Source organism: Panthera pardus, unplaced genomic scaffold (genome assembly GCF_024362965.1).
Source record: "Panthera pardus isolate Hobbes unplaced genomic scaffold, ASM2436296v1 HiC_scaffold_16, whole genome shotgun sequence".
Classification (NCBI taxonomy): domain Eukaryota; kingdom Metazoa; phylum Chordata; class Mammalia; order Carnivora; family Felidae; genus Panthera; species Panthera pardus.
This window is the reverse complement of record NW_026526721.1, coordinates 13,254,708-13,271,186: the sequence shown is the minus strand read 5'-3', so window position 1 is coordinate 13,271,186 and position 16,479 is coordinate 13,254,708. Positions and strand designations below refer to the sequence as shown.

The 16,479-nt window shown below is 44.8% G+C and overlaps 1 long non-coding RNA gene and 1 other non-coding gene across 2 annotated transcripts in view; both read right to left on the bottom strand.

The window, feature by feature from the left end:
* LOC109249685 (uncharacterized) overlaps window positions 1-16,479 on the bottom strand; it is a 73,940-nt gene that overhangs the window by 52,726 nt on the left and 4,735 nt on the right. The window lies entirely within an intron of this gene.
* Window positions 5,031-5,132, bottom strand: LOC128777479 (U6 spliceosomal RNA). Its single transcript, XR_008422734.1, has one exon. It is a non-coding gene; the product is annotated as a U6 spliceosomal RNA (small nuclear RNA).

Here is a 16,479-nt window from a genome sequence, read left to right as displayed (position 1 = left end):
CGGCAAAAATGTCTCTTTAATTAGACACATAAATATACATATATATACATGTATATCCAGACACATATATATACATATATGGAGAGAGTGTTCATGAACAATTGTGACATAAAAATAAAAATGTTGGGGCACCTGGGTGGGTCAGTCAGTTGAGCATCTGACTTCAGCTCAGGTCATGATCTCACGGTCCGTGAGTTCGAGCCCCGTGTCAGGCTCTGCGCTGACAGCTCGGAGCCTGAAGCCTGCTTCAGATTCTGTCTGTCTCTCTCTCTCTTTCTGCCCCTCCCCTGCTCACACTCTATCAATCTCTCTCTCAAAAATAAATAAACATTTAAAAAAAACCTTAAAATAAATAAATAAAAATGTTAACAATCGGTTGATTCTAGATAAAAGGTATAAAGAATATCGATCTATCTACCTACCTACCAACTTATTTCTTGTAAAAAAAAAAAATGAAGTCTCCCTGAACTTGGCAAGATCCTATTTACCCATCAGTGCTGTATAGATAGAGCTTATCTATAGTGATATCGAGAGAGAGAGAGAGAGAGAGAGAGAGAGAAGGGAGGGACAGAGAGGGGGAGAGGGACAGAGAGAGAAGTGTAATTCAGGATAATACCAGAAGTGCTATTTCTAAGTCAAAGGTAAATACTGTGTACTTTTGTTAGATACCGCTCAATTCCCTTCATCAGGGGATGTACCATTTTGTATTCCCACCACCGTGTGTGAAAGCCTACTTCCTCACAGCCTCGCCACAGAGTAGTTTGTCGAGATTTTGAGGTTTTGTCCTGATGACAGGTGCACTGTAGCTTAAATTCGTGTCTTGTGACATGCACAGGGCTTTCATTCTTCTACCAGGTAAGTGGCTCCTGAGACCTTATTTCAGAGAAATGGCTTCCACTTAGGCTCCAGGTACTTGCTCTTCAACCCCAACCCCCCTTTCTTCCCTGTCTAGACAGATAAGCTCAGTCAGACCGTAGGAGTGGGATCCTCACTGTCATCATCATCATTATCAAATCTGCCTAGACAAGAGAGGGCACTCAACACATTTGTGCCAGTGGTACATTGGCACGGAACTGGAAAGCTTCCCCTCCATCTCTTATATCTTCCACCTCAATATCCACAGCAGCCTCCTCTGGGGGGCACACAGACAACACCCTCCACATTGAGTGGTGACAAAAACGAGGTTCAAGGAGATGAAGTGGCTTGTCCAGCCTGTAAGCGGAGAATTTAGGACTAGGGATCACACGTTTGGGTCCCTACTGAGTGCCTGTAAAGTTAGGGTACAGTCCCCAAGACTACCCTCACTTCTGACACCACTGGCAAGTCCAAGGATTCCCACAACCACCCTAAGTTCAAGAATTCACTAGAAGGACTCTCAGAACTTGCTGAAACCTGCTATACTCACTGCTATGATTTATTAAGCGAAAGGATACAGATTAAAATCAGCCAAGGGAAGAGACACAGAGGGTCCAGGAGAGTTCCACACACAAAGCCTCCAGCTGTCCTCTCCCAGCGAAGTCATGGACAGTGTCAACTCTTGGAAACAATGTGTGGCAATATGCATGGACTACTGCCAACCAGGAAAGTTTACTCAAGCCATGGTGTAGAGTTAATTTTAATTGGGCTCTGATCGTGAGGACATGGTCAGTTGCCCACATGGCTGACCTCAGTCTCCAGTGTATCCAAGGATTGAGCTGATACTGCATGACCGACACCCCCACACAAATCACCTTGTTAGACCATCTGGCACACGGCCCAAGGATCCAAGTAAACAAAATCACTCTTATCAGGGAGGACCTTCTCAGAGTTTAGAGATCACCTCCTGGCTGAGGGCAAAGACGAGATCTCTCTTTGGGCAAGGTTAATTCTCTACTGCACAGCGCCCTTTCCTTGTAATCCATTATGATAAGTGGGGGTACCGGCTCACCGCCACAGAGGGCTCGGCCTCTGCACCCACACAGCTGTGATGGAGTAATCCCCCTGGCTGAGCACCAGGACTGGGGAATGGAATCCAAGAATAACAGAAGGGAGGATGGCACAGGGGAACTCAGGAGTGAACTGAATGATGGCCTTTGGCAAGAAAAAGTACAATCGATGCCGGTGACTGAGAATTTGCATCTGATACTTTTCTCTGCTCACCAAGGGTGGAAGAAAAGTGCTAGTTTGAGCCCCCTGTCTCTTGGGTCAGGCCCGGCTGGCCTCAGTATCATTCTCTGAGTGCATCCGGGACCCCTAGGTGGTGCCCATTTTCAGTTTAGGAAGCAAATTTAAAAAAACAAACAAAAAACAAAGAAACAAAAACAAGGAATCCAAAAGATTAACAAACCTCAGCCTTCTATCAAATCACATTTCCTGCTGAGGTACTGTTACAGTGAAAACTGGCTTGCAATTTGTGCAAAAGGTGTTGAGTTCGCCTCTTTATTCGCTTTTTAAATCTTAGCCGTGGGAATGTTGTGGACATTTGGAAAAATATTCCACCCCCAAATAGGACGAAGTTCAACAGAGATGAGGCCAGGGGTCACAACAGAGAGGAGAAGGAGAGGATGGGGCGACAGGGAGTTGGGAGTGAGCAGAGAAGTCTCATTCACTTTCCCTCAGAGCTTCCTCTACTGTGTTATCTGAAGGAGGACGGGAGACCTTTGCTCCGGCTCCCTGAGCCCATCCCAGCTGCTCTTTTCAGGATTTCCATTCTCTTCCAGCCTTCCCTGGAAAGGACCCCACAGCCACAGGCAGCTGTTTTATTTCTTCATAACACAGAAGGCTGGAAAGACCCAAACCCAACACCTGGGTTACCAAAGCGTTGGTGGGTGCTTATTTGGGCATAAGATTGAAATAAGACTTCTTACTCGAGACTTGCTCCTCCCTGCCCCCTTCCTCTTCCCTGTCTCATTCCCGCAAAGGAACCAGAACTTTCCTCCCAGGGATACTTTACTTATTGATTAACAAGTATTAACTGAGCATCTATTAATGCCAAGCATCGATGGGAGTGATGATGGGGAAACACAAATGATAAAAACAAACCAGAAAAATACCAGCGGGTGACCATTGCTTACAGGTGAGTAAAATAGTGTTTGGTAGAGAATGGGTGGGTGGTTTTCCCATGATCAGGAATGGTCTAAGAAGGTGACACTGAGGGGCACCTGGCTGGCTCAGTCAGAAGAACACGCAACTCTTGATCTCAGGGTCATAAGTTCGAGGCCCACATTGGTTATAGAGATTACTTAAAATAAATAAAAATTAAAAAAAAAAAAAGGTGACATTGAAATAAAGGCTTGAAAGACAAGAATGGGCCAGCAATGTTAAGAGCTTCTGTGGGGAAAGAAAAGGGAAAAAACCTTGACTTGATGAACCAGCCCTGACTTGCCCCGGAAGATGTGGAATCAACTAGGGTGAACTGAACTGACTGAAACATGGCTTCTACACCTTGTGGAATGAGTGAAAGAGAAGTTTGTAGGGAAATTAAGAAAGCTACAGTTCTCTCCAAGAGGGGGAGAGGCAGGTTAAAGAACAGGGCTGTGGGCTGCTCTACTGAAACCCACCAAAAAGTCTCCAGGGTCTTCCTACCAGATTTGCCCCAGTGGGGACCTGCATTATTTTCAGCATACTGAAGTGGTAATGAGCAGGGACGCTGGCATCAGATGGATAAATCTTTGAATTCTGAGTGTGTGACTTTAGGCAGAAACTTAATGAGTTGGAGCCTCAGTCTCCTCCTTTGTAAAAGGGGTATAATGAACTCTCGCACTCAGGGAGGTCAGGAGGGCTAGATGCGATGGCCCGGCACAAGGGACCACAAAGGGCAGTGCCCAGCCCTTGGGGTGGCCCAGGAGGACTGCTCAGAGGGATAAGTAGGGTTCCCTTTGGCAGCCCCAGGGACAGGGTTAGGGTCAGGGTCTAAGAAAGGAGTAAGGAATGTCTGTACAATGTGGTGGGCTCTCTTCCAGCAAACTCCTGGCAAAGGCCAAAGGGCACTATCTCACGCTGCTGTTACATAACTGGTTATATAACTGCTTATGGGGAAACATAATTCTACTGAAGGCTGCGATTTAACAGCACCATTTGTAATTGTTTTAAAACACATCATTTCCCCACACCAACATGGAAACAGCCAGCAAAACAGGCAATGCAGGTGGCTTGTGACCATGTGTAAGGTTCGGATTTCTAGGGATTGTCAACATAAACTGAAAGAAAAAGGCAAAAGTAAGCCCATCTTGTTTTGGGACACAGTAGATCAGAATTCCAGTCCTGCTTGGGTAGCCTTGGGCAAGTTGCTTAACCCTTGCTACTCAAAGTGTGGTCCGTGTGCCAGCAGTAGAAGGATACTTGGGAGCTTGGTGGCAATGCACAATTTCAGGCTCCACCCTAGATCTGCTGATTCAGAGCTTGCATTATTAACCAGATCTCTAGGTGATTTTAGGCGCGTGAGAACTGGGGAAGCATTCGTTATACTGCATACCTGAAATACAATATTGTATTTTAACTGAAAGTATTATTATTGTTATATCTTTTAAGTAAGCTCTATGCCCAACGTGGGACTTGAAATCATGACCCTGAGATCAAGAGTCATATGCTTTACTGTTGGACCCAGCCAGGTGCCCCTTAACTAACTGGAATTAAAACGGAAACTTAAAAAGCCAAAAAAAAAAAAGAACTGGGGAAGCATTTAACATCCCTGAGAGTCACTCTCCTAAGACAGGGGCCAAAGTGGCTTTTAAACAAATTAAATATAAGTATAAACAGCTTTTTTTTCTAATTTGCTAAATCATTCTCACCAATTTATTCTTCCCAACAAGTTTTCAAATCTTTTGTAAGCACTCTGCCAAAAAAGAAAACCATTGGAATTCTCATTAGAATTGCATTAAAAATATAAAATAATTTGAGAATTGATATCTTTATAATATTTTCCTATCCAGGAACATGGGCTGTCTCTATACTCAGTCTTTTTATTTTTTATTCAAGTATAGTTAATATGAAGTGTTGTATTAATTTCAGGTATACAATATAATGACTCAATGATTCTATACATTACTCATAATGATCAAATCTGCTTCACAAATTTTTATGTCATCCTTGTGTAGGGATTATATTAATCTTCTTCATATAGTCCCGATTTTAGTATATGTGCTGCCAAGCAACCAATAAATATACCCAGCTTTTGAACAATTAAAAATTAACCAGGGCATGCCTGGCCGGCTCAGTTGGTGGAACATGCAATTCCTGATCTCATGGGTTGTAAGTCCCAGCCCCATGCCGGGTGTAGAGATTACTTAATGAAATCTTTAAAAACAAAATTAAGCAGAACAGCGAGTAAAAGTGAAAAAGCAAAGTCCTCCTCCATTCCCCAACTCCTCTTCATCCCACAACTCCTGCCCCGCCCCCCACCCCCAGCCACTCCCTGAACCTTCTCCAGCTTGGCCTGGTATTGGGTCTTTCTCCTCTGCAGGCAGGCAACCCCTGCACTCTAGGCATTACTTGCCTGGAGTTTGGGGGGTGGCAGTGGAAAATCACCCTCCCGCCCACAAGCCAACATGCTCTTCAAAGAAATGTTCACTCTGATCTGGCTGACAGATCACTCCCTTCTTCCAATAGAGCCCATAGGAGGCGATGGTTCCAGGTCAAAAACTGGTCCGGCCACCTCTTAGCAAGTTACGAGGGGAGGTCCCTACACCTCTCTTAAGAATGTCAGGTTCTTGGGGCACCTGGGTGGCTCAGTCATTTGAGCAGCCAACTCTTGATTTCAGCTCAGGTCGTGATCTCATGGTTTGTGAGTTCAAGCCCCACAGCGGGCTTTCTGCTGTCAGTGCAGAGCCCGCTTTGGATTCTCTGTCTCCCTCAATCTGCCCCTCCCCTGCTCATGCACACACACACTTTCTCTCTTTCAAAAATAAATAAACATCAAAAAAAAAAAAAAAAAAAAAAAAAGAATGTCAGGGTCTTGTCACATGTCACTTATATTCTTGGTTTGGAGCATCAGTTGTTATTCCCGGACAGGGGTCTGCTACAGTTCTCCAAATCTGCAGTTGGTGGATTGACTCCAGAGACGGAATCTGTCCCAATGATCATTTCATGGTCAGCTCCTTCAATATGAACGTGACATGATCGAAATGTGACTTCCCTTCATGTGGGCCATTCTAGACGCTCTAAGGGAAATCAACCAGCATTTTGGGCTTCCCTGACTGCTCAGATACCTTCCATCTTTCTCCAGTTTTAAGAGTCTGGGCATCTTGGCCCAACTTAAAATCTAAGGTTCTCATCTGTCATCTCAACTAATGAACAATAAATATTATATACTCTGCTGATTTCTGTGTAAAATGATTCTAGTACCAATCCTAATGTGCGTGTGTTGGGGGAGGGGCTCCCCACACCGTTCAACAAGTATCCGGACACCAGCTAGGTGTCCTACAGTTCAACTCAATTCTGCCACCATCTACCCAGAGAAAGCATCAGATTCCACAGGTTGAGGTCTCAGTCCTGCAAGAATGGTCTCACCACCCCTCCACCTCAGAAGCTTATCATAAGCCCAATTTATCACCTGTGCTTCTGACCAGCCAGCTGTAGATCCGAGGTTCTAATGGCCCCCTCCTTGGGCTTGATTAATTTGTTAGAGCGGCTCACAGAACTGAAGAGGAACATGTCGCTTGCTAGATTACTGGTTTATTATCAAAAGAAGATATGCCTCAGGAACAGCCAGCTAGAAGAGATGCATAGGGCAAAGGGGGGAAAGGGTGGAGAGCTCCCATGCCCTCTCCCGGGGTGCCACTCTCCCTAAATCTCCACATGTTCACCCACCCACAAGCTCTGTACACCAGTCCTTTTGGGATCTTGTGGAGATCTCGCTGGATAGGTCTGACTGATTAAACCACTGGCCACTGGTGAGATCCAACCTCCAGCCCTCCCCCCCCCCACCTTGTGTAGGGCAGGGGAGGCGAAATTAAGTTCTGACCCTTGAGGCACACGGTTGGTTCTCAAGGCAACCGGTTTCCATCCTTAGGTGCTTTCAAAAGTCACCTCGCTAATGCTCTTATCACTTATGGAATTGCAAGGGCTTTTTAAAGGAGCTCTGTGCCAGACATGGAAAAAGATCACATATATATTTCAGCACAGTATCACACTGGACACAAATATCCTTTCCTTAGCGAAATGCGGACTTGAGGAACATAAGCAGCCTGCATCTTCTTTTGATACCAATTGATTGATCCATCAAATATTTATTAAGAGTTCGCTCTGTGCCAGTGCTATGCTGGCACTAGTGGTTTCATGATGAGTAAGACAGGCAAGGTCAAGGTTGAAGAAGGACACTCCTGTGAGCTGGCTTTCAGTTATTTCTAATTCTAAAGGAAAAGACTCTCTGAAAACTGAAAAACTTACCTCAGTCTTGTTGAAAGTAAACTGAAGCATATTAAACATTTTAAGACTTGGAGCAAAAATCGACCGCAATCAGACAGCACCCAATCTAACAGATAGGAGCCCCAAGGAGCTCCTAGCTGAAAACGAAAGACTTTTATAGGCAGAAGGGAACAGGAACAAGGGAATTATACTGGGCAAAAAAGTGGGTTGGTTACTGAAAGGTTACTTTTCTTTGGGGACGGCAGGGAGTCTCTCAGGCAGAACACCTAACTATTGCTAATTCCTGACTGACTGGTTTGAGATTCCATTTCTGGGAGAGCCAAAACTGTAGTTCAGTTAATTCTCGGTTTGGTGATGTGGGACTTAACACAAGCAACTCAATTTAGGGCTGGCTGGCTTGTTTTTAAGTCCCAACCAAAGGTGAATTTTTTTTTTAATGCCTATTTATTTATTTTGAGAGTGAGAATGAGAGACAGAGGGTGAGCAGGGGAGGGGCAGAGAGGGAGAGAGAGGATCCCAAGCAGGCTCCACACTGTCAGCGTAGTGGGGCTCAAACTCACGAACCATGAGATCCTGACCTGAGTGGAAATCAAGAGTCTGATTAACTGACTGAGCCACCCTGGTGCTCCAACCAAAGGTGAATCTTATATCCTAAAAATTTGCTTCGTAGTATTTTTAATAGTTAAGCATTTAAAAAAAAACTATAATATTTTTGGAAAAATTAACACAGTACATGAACATGGCAAAGTCAAATGGCCCAAAAGGCTATACAGGTAAAAGTCCTTCCCTTCCCTCCCAACCCTGTTTCTGGCTCCCTCTCCCAGGGCTGCTAGGTGAAGTTTTGGACTTAATGCCTAAGTGGGGCCTCCTGGCCAGCTCTCCTTCTCCTCAGTCCTATCTGAGATCTTTGGACCCGAGGGCTTTGGCTTGCTGGACAAAGGGGGCGGGGGTGAGGACAAGTCCCCAGTCCCCACATGAGGCCTTGAGTTCTCATACCCCATCAGCTATCGGGAGTAGAGATAGAAGTCATTCATTCTCAAATGCTTATTGATTGATCCAGGCATTTGGAACACACTGGCCAGTAAAACAAACAAGTCTCTGCACTCATGACAGCTCACATTCTAATGGGGGAGGACACGGTGAAATGCAAACATGAAAAGTAAATTACAGGAATGAGTAAACCTTCCTTCTTGGGGGTGGAGAGCTGGTGGCAGCGGGGGGGGGGGGGTGGCGAGTGCCTGGCTTAACGTTTGCTTTCTTGCTACTCTCACTGCAAACTAAAGAGCTTTAAGTTGGGAAGTGGGCAGTGCAAGGGGTCAGTGGCTATCACCGATGGCTCTAAAACAAACACGTGTTCCTGCGCTTCCCTTCAACAACAAAAATAAAACAGACCTCACAACACAAGAACCCAGTGAATGACCAATTTTTCATCTTTAAGCAGTACTCTTCTAGAAAAGGGGCCATTTCTGATTTCCAGGAAGACTTCTTATGGCCAGTGGGTTGGAGGTGGGGCCCAGGAAGAAAGGAGTGAGTGCACATCACTCACAGGGGCCACGATCCTGGGCAGGCCCTCGCGTGTGAAATTCCCTGGTGTGAAACAAGGCAAAAATGACCCCTCTTCACTCTTCCCTGTTCCTTCACTTACTTGTTTTTAATTGCGATAAAATACACATAACAAAAAATTTACTACCATAACCCTTTTTTAACGTTTATTTATTTTTGAGACAGAGACAGAGCATGAAGGGGGCAGGGTCAGAGAGAGAGGGAGACACAGAATCCGAAACAGGCTCCAGGCTCCGAGCGGTCAGCACAGAGCCCGACGTGGGGCTCAAACTCACGGACCGCGAGATCATGACCTGAGCCGAAGTCGGACGCTTAACCGACTGAGCCACCCAGGCGCCCCTCATAACCATTTTTAAGTACACAGTTCAGTGGTACCTAGTACATTCATATTTCTGCAACCATCACCACCATCTACCTCCAGATCTTTTTTCGTCTTGCGAAACTGAAACTCTATCCCCATTGAACAACAACCCCCCCATTCTCCCCTCCCCCAGCCCCTGGCACCCACCATTCTACTTTCTGTTGTCTGTGGCCTCCTCTGGGTCCCTCATACAAATGGAATCACACAGTGTTTGTCCTTTTGTGTCTGGCTTCTATCATTCAGCATAATGGAAGGTAACCTCATGGTTCATTCCTGTTGTAGCAAGTGTAAGGATTTCCCTCCTTCCTGTTTAAGGCTGAGTAATATTCCACTGCATCTCTGTACCACATTTTGTTTACCCATTTGTCCAGGGACACTTGGGTTGCTTCCACCTTGTGGTTATTTCAAATAAGGCTGCTAAAGAAACATGGGTATACAAATAACTACCTGTTCATGAGCTGCTTTCAATTCTTTTGGGTTTATGCCCAGAAGCGGAGCTGACCTCCTTACTTTTCTTTTTTAAATTTTTTTGACATTTATTTATTTTTGAGAAAGAGAGACAGAGTGTGAGCAGGGGAGGGGCAGAGAGAGAGAGAGAGAGAGAGAGAGAGAGAGAAAGAGAATATGAAGCAGGTTCCAGACTCTGAGCTGTCAGCACAGAGTCCGATGTGGGGCTTGAACTCACAAATCATGAGATCATGACCTAAGTCGAAGTTGGATGCTTAACTGACTGAGCCACCCAGGCACCCCTAGAATTAATGTGCCTCGAAGCCCTGTACTATAAGACACTGAAAGGTTAACAGAAAGCACATGTTATGAGAAAACTGTAAGGGGGAAAAGAGCCCTGATCAAGTGGCATATGAAGGAAGGTAACTGTTATTTTGAAGGGGGGCACCTGGCTGGCTCAGTCGGTGGAGCATGTGACTCTTGGTCTGGGGGTTGTGGGTTTGAGCCCCATGTATAGAGGTTACTTAAAAATAAAATCTTAGGGGCATCTGGGTGGCTCGGTCAGTTAAGCGTCTTTGGCTCAGGTCATGATCTCACAGTTTGTGGGTTTGAGCCCCGCGTCGGGCTCTGGGCTGACAGCTCAGAGCCTGGCGTCTGCTTCAGATTCTGGGTCTCCCTCTCTCTCTGGCTCTCCCCTGCTCATCCTCTATCTGTCAAGAATAAATAAACATTAAAAAAGTTTTCTTAAAAAATAATAAAATCTTTAAAAAAAATTACTATCATTTTTGGTAATAGTTTGGTAAAACCAAACATATTCTACAGACCTTAGGTACTCAGTGTGTGTTTTGTCTGAATCAAGACTCATGGCAGTCTGACGATATTTAGTTCCTTTAATTGTATTTAACATGCAAAATTAGAATAACCAAATAAAGTGTGGCTAGCAGACCAGCAGCAGCAGCAGGTCCTGGCGGCCCATTAGAAATGCACATTCTCAGGCCCCATCTTGGACCTGCTGGATCAGAAACGCTGAGGGGTGGGGCTGAGTCATCTGTTCTTTAACAAGCTCTCCAGAGGGTTCTGACGCACAGAAAATTTGAGGCCCTCTCAGGTGGAGAAAGTGAAACACTTTTTCCTCAATATTGTGGGAAGTGAGGGAAAAAGAGAGCTGCAGAGGCAACAAGTACTTCCTCTCTCCCTAGTTCTGAGGGCTGAGGCAGAAACACAGAGAGAGACATGGAAGATCTTGAGGACTTTAAGAGGGTTAGTGGCATGCATACAATAGCGGGCGGAAGAAGATCAAAGGTCTTGGAGAAGGTCCATGTGAGGAGACATTTCAACTTGGCACCAGGCGGGTGCAGCCGGGTATGGAGGGAAATGTCAGGAGAGGGAGGTCTGAAGAGCTTCACGTGGCCTATGCCTGGTCCCTACGGCACCTGAGGTTTCTGTGGGCCCCAGTGTCGGAATACAAAGAGGCCAAATCAACCGGTAGGCCAGCAGAAGACTGGGGGCAGGGCAAAGAAGTAGGGACCTGGTGATGAGGCAAATGGTTGGAACCACAGGTGGGACCAGTGACACCACAGCTGTCACCCAGTCCAGAACCATACTGGACCAGCTGCTCCGCGGCAGAAACCAACAAGGACCCTGATGACATCACATGGATAGAAGGTGCCCTCCTCCACTGGTGCCCAGAGTCGATCCTGGAGCGCACTCTCAGGAATGGAGGGAAACTCAGCATCTACCAGTGAGACAGGAGACTGTCCACAGTCTGAGGAAGGCAGGCTTCTCCAGATGGAGAAGTGTGGGGTTTGGGATAATTAATAACCTCCTCGGAAAGTGACTAGCATTTATGAGAAAATAATTAAGCAATTTTCTCGTAGACTCTGATGAGATTAAGAGCCTCTGTGGGCAGTTAGATTTACCTGCACTGTCTTGTTATGAATCACCTGAAGCGCTAACCATCAGGCTGATACTGAATAGACAATCGTTCACCTGACAGTCCTTTTTGAACCTAACGTTAACAATATTAGCTTACTTTTTTCATTTTTTTGAGAGACAGCGCATGCACACGAACAGAGGGCAGAGGGGGGAAAGAGAGAACCTTAAGCGGGTTCATTGCCCAGTGCAAAGGTTGTGTGTGTGGGGGGGGGACATTAGGCTCAATCTCACGACTGTGAGATCATGACCTGAGCCAAAATCAAGAGTCTGACGCTGAACCAACTGAGCCACCCAGGTGCCTCTGGTCTCCTTACTTCTATCAAAAGTTTTTACCAAAAGAAATCTCTGAACTGGCTTTATTCCATGCCTTGCTCTTCTATAGCAAATTTAAATAAAGTTTTATGCATGCTCATAACAAGTTCATGAGAAAGTTGCTTTAGTGTCTAAAAAGCACTGAGTTAATCTAAAACAGTAGTTTTCTGGGGGCGCCTGGGTGGCTCAGTCGGTTGAGCATCCGGCCCTTGATTTTGGCTCAGGTCATGATCTCACGGTTCACGAGATGGAGCCCTGTGCGGGGCAGCACTGACAATGCAGAGCCTGCTTGAGATTCTCTCCCTCTCTCTATGCCCCACCCCCTGCCTATGTGTGTGCGCGCGCGCTCTCTCTCTCTCTCAAAATAAATAAACACTAAAAAAATCAAATCAAATCAAATTGGTAAAAAAAATAAATAAATAAAGCAGTGGTTTTCAAAAGTGTGCTCTCTGGGACAACCAGCATTACCTGAGAATACACTAAATGTAAATTCTCTAGCTACACCCAGGTCTAATGGATCATAAACACAAGGAGAGGAAGGTGACTTCTGGCTATGGCCAAGTGAAAAGGTCAGCAAATCCTCTCCCCAGAATGCAACTATAAAGCGAGACAAAATTGACAAGAATGACAATTTCAGTGCTCCGGAAATGGGCCAGAGGCATACGACCATCTGAGAAGTGTTTATGCTTGAAAACTGTTGACCTGTGGGTCAGAACAGAGGATGTCCAAGGCATTCTGGCCTGGGACTGCTTCTATGCCCGCCAGCCCAGTGGGTGTGAAGGCTCTGCCGGGGCGGGACAGGCCGTGACGGCTGGCAGCCATGCTGCTGTGGTTGAGGGGGGCCCAGGGGAGTTAGTGTAGGGGACATGATGCCCACGTCCAGTGACACTGTCAGTGGAAGAGACGGCAGCCTTGCCTTTCAGGAAGTATTACAGGAAGTCTTTCAGACTGAAAGGAAGTGACATCAGATGGCAATTAGATGCACAGGGAAAAATAAAAAGCACTGGAAATGGTAAATATGTGGGTTAATATAAAAGACTTTTTAAACATTATTTCCTCATTTCTCCTCTTCATTTCTTTACAAGATATAAGATTACGTAAAGCAACACTCATAGCACTGTATTGTTGGGTTCATACCACGTATAAATGTAATACATACAACAATAGTAATACATGAGAAGGGGAAGAGAACTGAGCTATACTGCGGTAAAGTTTCTATATTTTGCCAGAAGTAAATTTGTGTTAATCTCAACTAGATTTGGTAAGTTTAGATGCTGTAATCTGTAGAGCAACTACTAAGAAAATTCATTTTAAAATAGTAAAAAAAAGTTAAGAGGAATTTCAATGCTATACCAAAAAATATTTAGCACAAAAGAAAGCAATAAAAGAGGAACAGAGAAGCAAAGAAGAAGACATATAGAAGACAAATAGCAAAATAGCAAATGTAAATCCAAACATATTATTAATTATATTAAATGTGAATGGCCTAGGGGTGCCTGGATGGCTCAGTCGGTTGGATGTCCGACTTCAGCTCAGGTCATGATCTCGCCCTTCATGAGTTTGAGTCCCATGTTGAGCTCTATGTTGACAGCTCAGAGTCTGGAGACTGCTTCGGATTCTGTGTCTCCCTCTGTCTCTGCCCCTCTCCTGCTCATGCTTTATCTCTCTCTCTCTCTCTCAAAAATAAATAAACATTAAAAAATAATAAAAATTTTAAAAATGTGAATGGCCTAAACATCCCAATCAAAAAGTGGAGATATTCAGATTGGATAAAAAAAAGCAAGATCCAAATACATGCTCTCTGCAAGAGACACATTTAGATTCAGAGACACAAATAGTCTGAAAGTAAAAAAATGAAAAAAGATATATCATGAAAATAATAATGATAAGAAAGTTGAAGCGGCTATTATATGGACATCAGCTAAATAAGATGTTAGAGGGATATTTCATAGTGATTAAAGAGTCACTAGATCAGCAATCTACAAAACCCTATTTCCAAATAAGATCACATTCCAATGTAAGGGAGGTTAGACTTCAATGTATGAATTTTGGAGGGGTCACAATTCAACCCACAACAAATCCAATGTCCATCAACTTGTGAGTGGAAAAACAATTTGTAGTATATACATATAATAAAATACCATTTAGACATAAAAAGGAATGAACTACTGATACATGCTACAACACAGATTAAGCTCTAAAACATTATACTAAGTGAAAACACTCGGGCGCCTGGGTGGTTTAGTTCGTTAAGCATCTGACTTTGGCTCAGGTCACGATCTCACGGTTAGCAGGTTCGAGCCCTGCATTGGGCTCTGTGCTAAAAGCTCAGAGCCTGGATGGAGGCTGCTTCAGATCTGTGTCTCCCTCTCTCTCTGTCCCTCTCCTGCTTGTGCTCTCTCTCTTTCTCTCTCAAAAGTAAACAAACATTAAAAAAAATTAAAAAAAAAAAAAGAAAGAAGTCAGATGCAGAAGACTACATGTTGTATGGTTCCATTTACAAAAAATGTCCAGAAAAGGCAAATTTATAGAGAAAAAGGCAGATCAGTGGTTGCCTAGGGCTTGGGATGGGAGAAGGGATTAAGCAAAAACCAGCAGGAGGAAACTTATTGGGCTGACAGAGAAGTTTTAAAACTGAATTTTGGTAATGATTGCCAACTATGCAAATTTACTTTAAAAAAAAGAAAGAAATCACTGAAGTGTACACTTATAATGGGTGATTTTTTTATAGTATATAAATTATATTTTAATCAAGGTATTTCTTTTTAAAAAGTTTCGGGGCGGGGGGTGGCGCCTGGGTGGCTCAGTCGGTAAGCATCCAACTTCAGCTTGGGTCATGATCTCGCGGTTTGTGAGTTCGAACCCCGCATCGGGCTCTGTGCGGACCGCTCAGGGCCTGGAGCCTGCTTCGGATTCTGTGTCTCCCTCTCTCTCTGCTCCTCCCCCACTCACACTCTGTCTCTCTCTCAAAAATAAACATTTAGAAAAATAATTAAAAAATAAAAATAAATAAAAACTTTCGGGGGTGGGGACCTACAACCTGGGTATTAAAAAGCCTTCTAGCTAATTCTTATACTAAGGTGTGCAAATCACTGCTCTAAACTGATTAAACCAGATGAACTTGACATAACATCACTGGCACATCCAAGTCTCACCCAGTTCTTACCCACCTAAAGTGGTAGAGGATCATGAAGACAATTACATCCGCCTAGAGGGAACAAATTACTATATTTTCTTTATAAATCTGAATAGCATGTGTGTTAAATTTGATATAGAGCCCGGACTTAGAAGTGACCCTGAGGTTCAGACCCACATCCAGGTGGACAATGCCAGCTTGGCACTTCCAAGGTTCCTCAGGCACCCCAGATGCATCCTGTCCTGAATGAGGCTCTTTATCCTTCCACTTGCTTTCCTTGGTAAATAGCACCACCATCCACACCCTGTGCCCCAAGCCTGAACCCAGAAACTACATTTGCCACCCCCCCCACCCCCCATCCTGACCGTTGATAGTCAATGAGGCTAGCAGTTGCATTTCCATTATCTCTCCCCTTTCTTTCCAGTAATGGCCTTAGGCCAGGACCTTATCACGGCTCCCAAATGGCCTCTCTGCCTTCAGTCCACCCAACCCTTGGTCAGTCCCCACACTCAGATATCCTAGGAATCACCCTCACATATGAACACAATCGTGCTGCTTCCTGCTAAAACTCCTTGGGTGGCTTCTCCTCTTTATCAGTTAGAAACTGCTTTTGACTGCACATAACAGAAACCTGGTTATGCTTGTTTCACCAAATAAAGGTGTTATTTTTCTCATGTGATAAAACAATACCCATTCTCAAAGAAAACCATTGTTAGTTTCTTAAAAAAAAATTTTTTTTTTTTTAATATTTACTTATTTTTGACAGAGAGAGACAGAGCGCGAGCAGGGGAGGGGCAGTGAGAGAGGGAGACACAGAACCCAAAGCAAGCTCCAGGCTCTGAGCTGTCAGCACAGAGCACGACATGGGGCTCGAACCCATGAACTGTGAGATCATGATCTGAGCTGAAGCTGGACACTTAACCGACTGAGCCACCCAGGTGCCCCAGAAGGAATGTCTTTTTTTTTTTCAAGTTTATTTATTTTTGAGAGTGAGCTAGCATAAGCGGGGGAGGGGCAGAGAGAGAGGGAGGGAGAATCTGAAGCAGGCTCTGCCAGTGCAGGGCTCAAACCCATGAACCATGATATCACGACCTGAGCTGAAACCGAGTTGGATGTTGAACCCACTCAGCCACCCAGCTACCCAGAGATCATGACCTGAGCTGAGGTCAGACGTTCAACCAACTGAGCCACCCAGTTGCCCCCCACAAGCCCAGTGTCTAAAAAAAACCCAAAAAACTCCCAGGTGGTTCTAATGTGGGGCCCAGGTAGCTTCGATTTACAGCCAAGATCTAGACAGAATTATCCAAGAAGACACTGTGGGCCAGACTGAGCCAGAGACCAGCTTGGAACTGCTGAAAATAAAGCATATGACATATGTTAT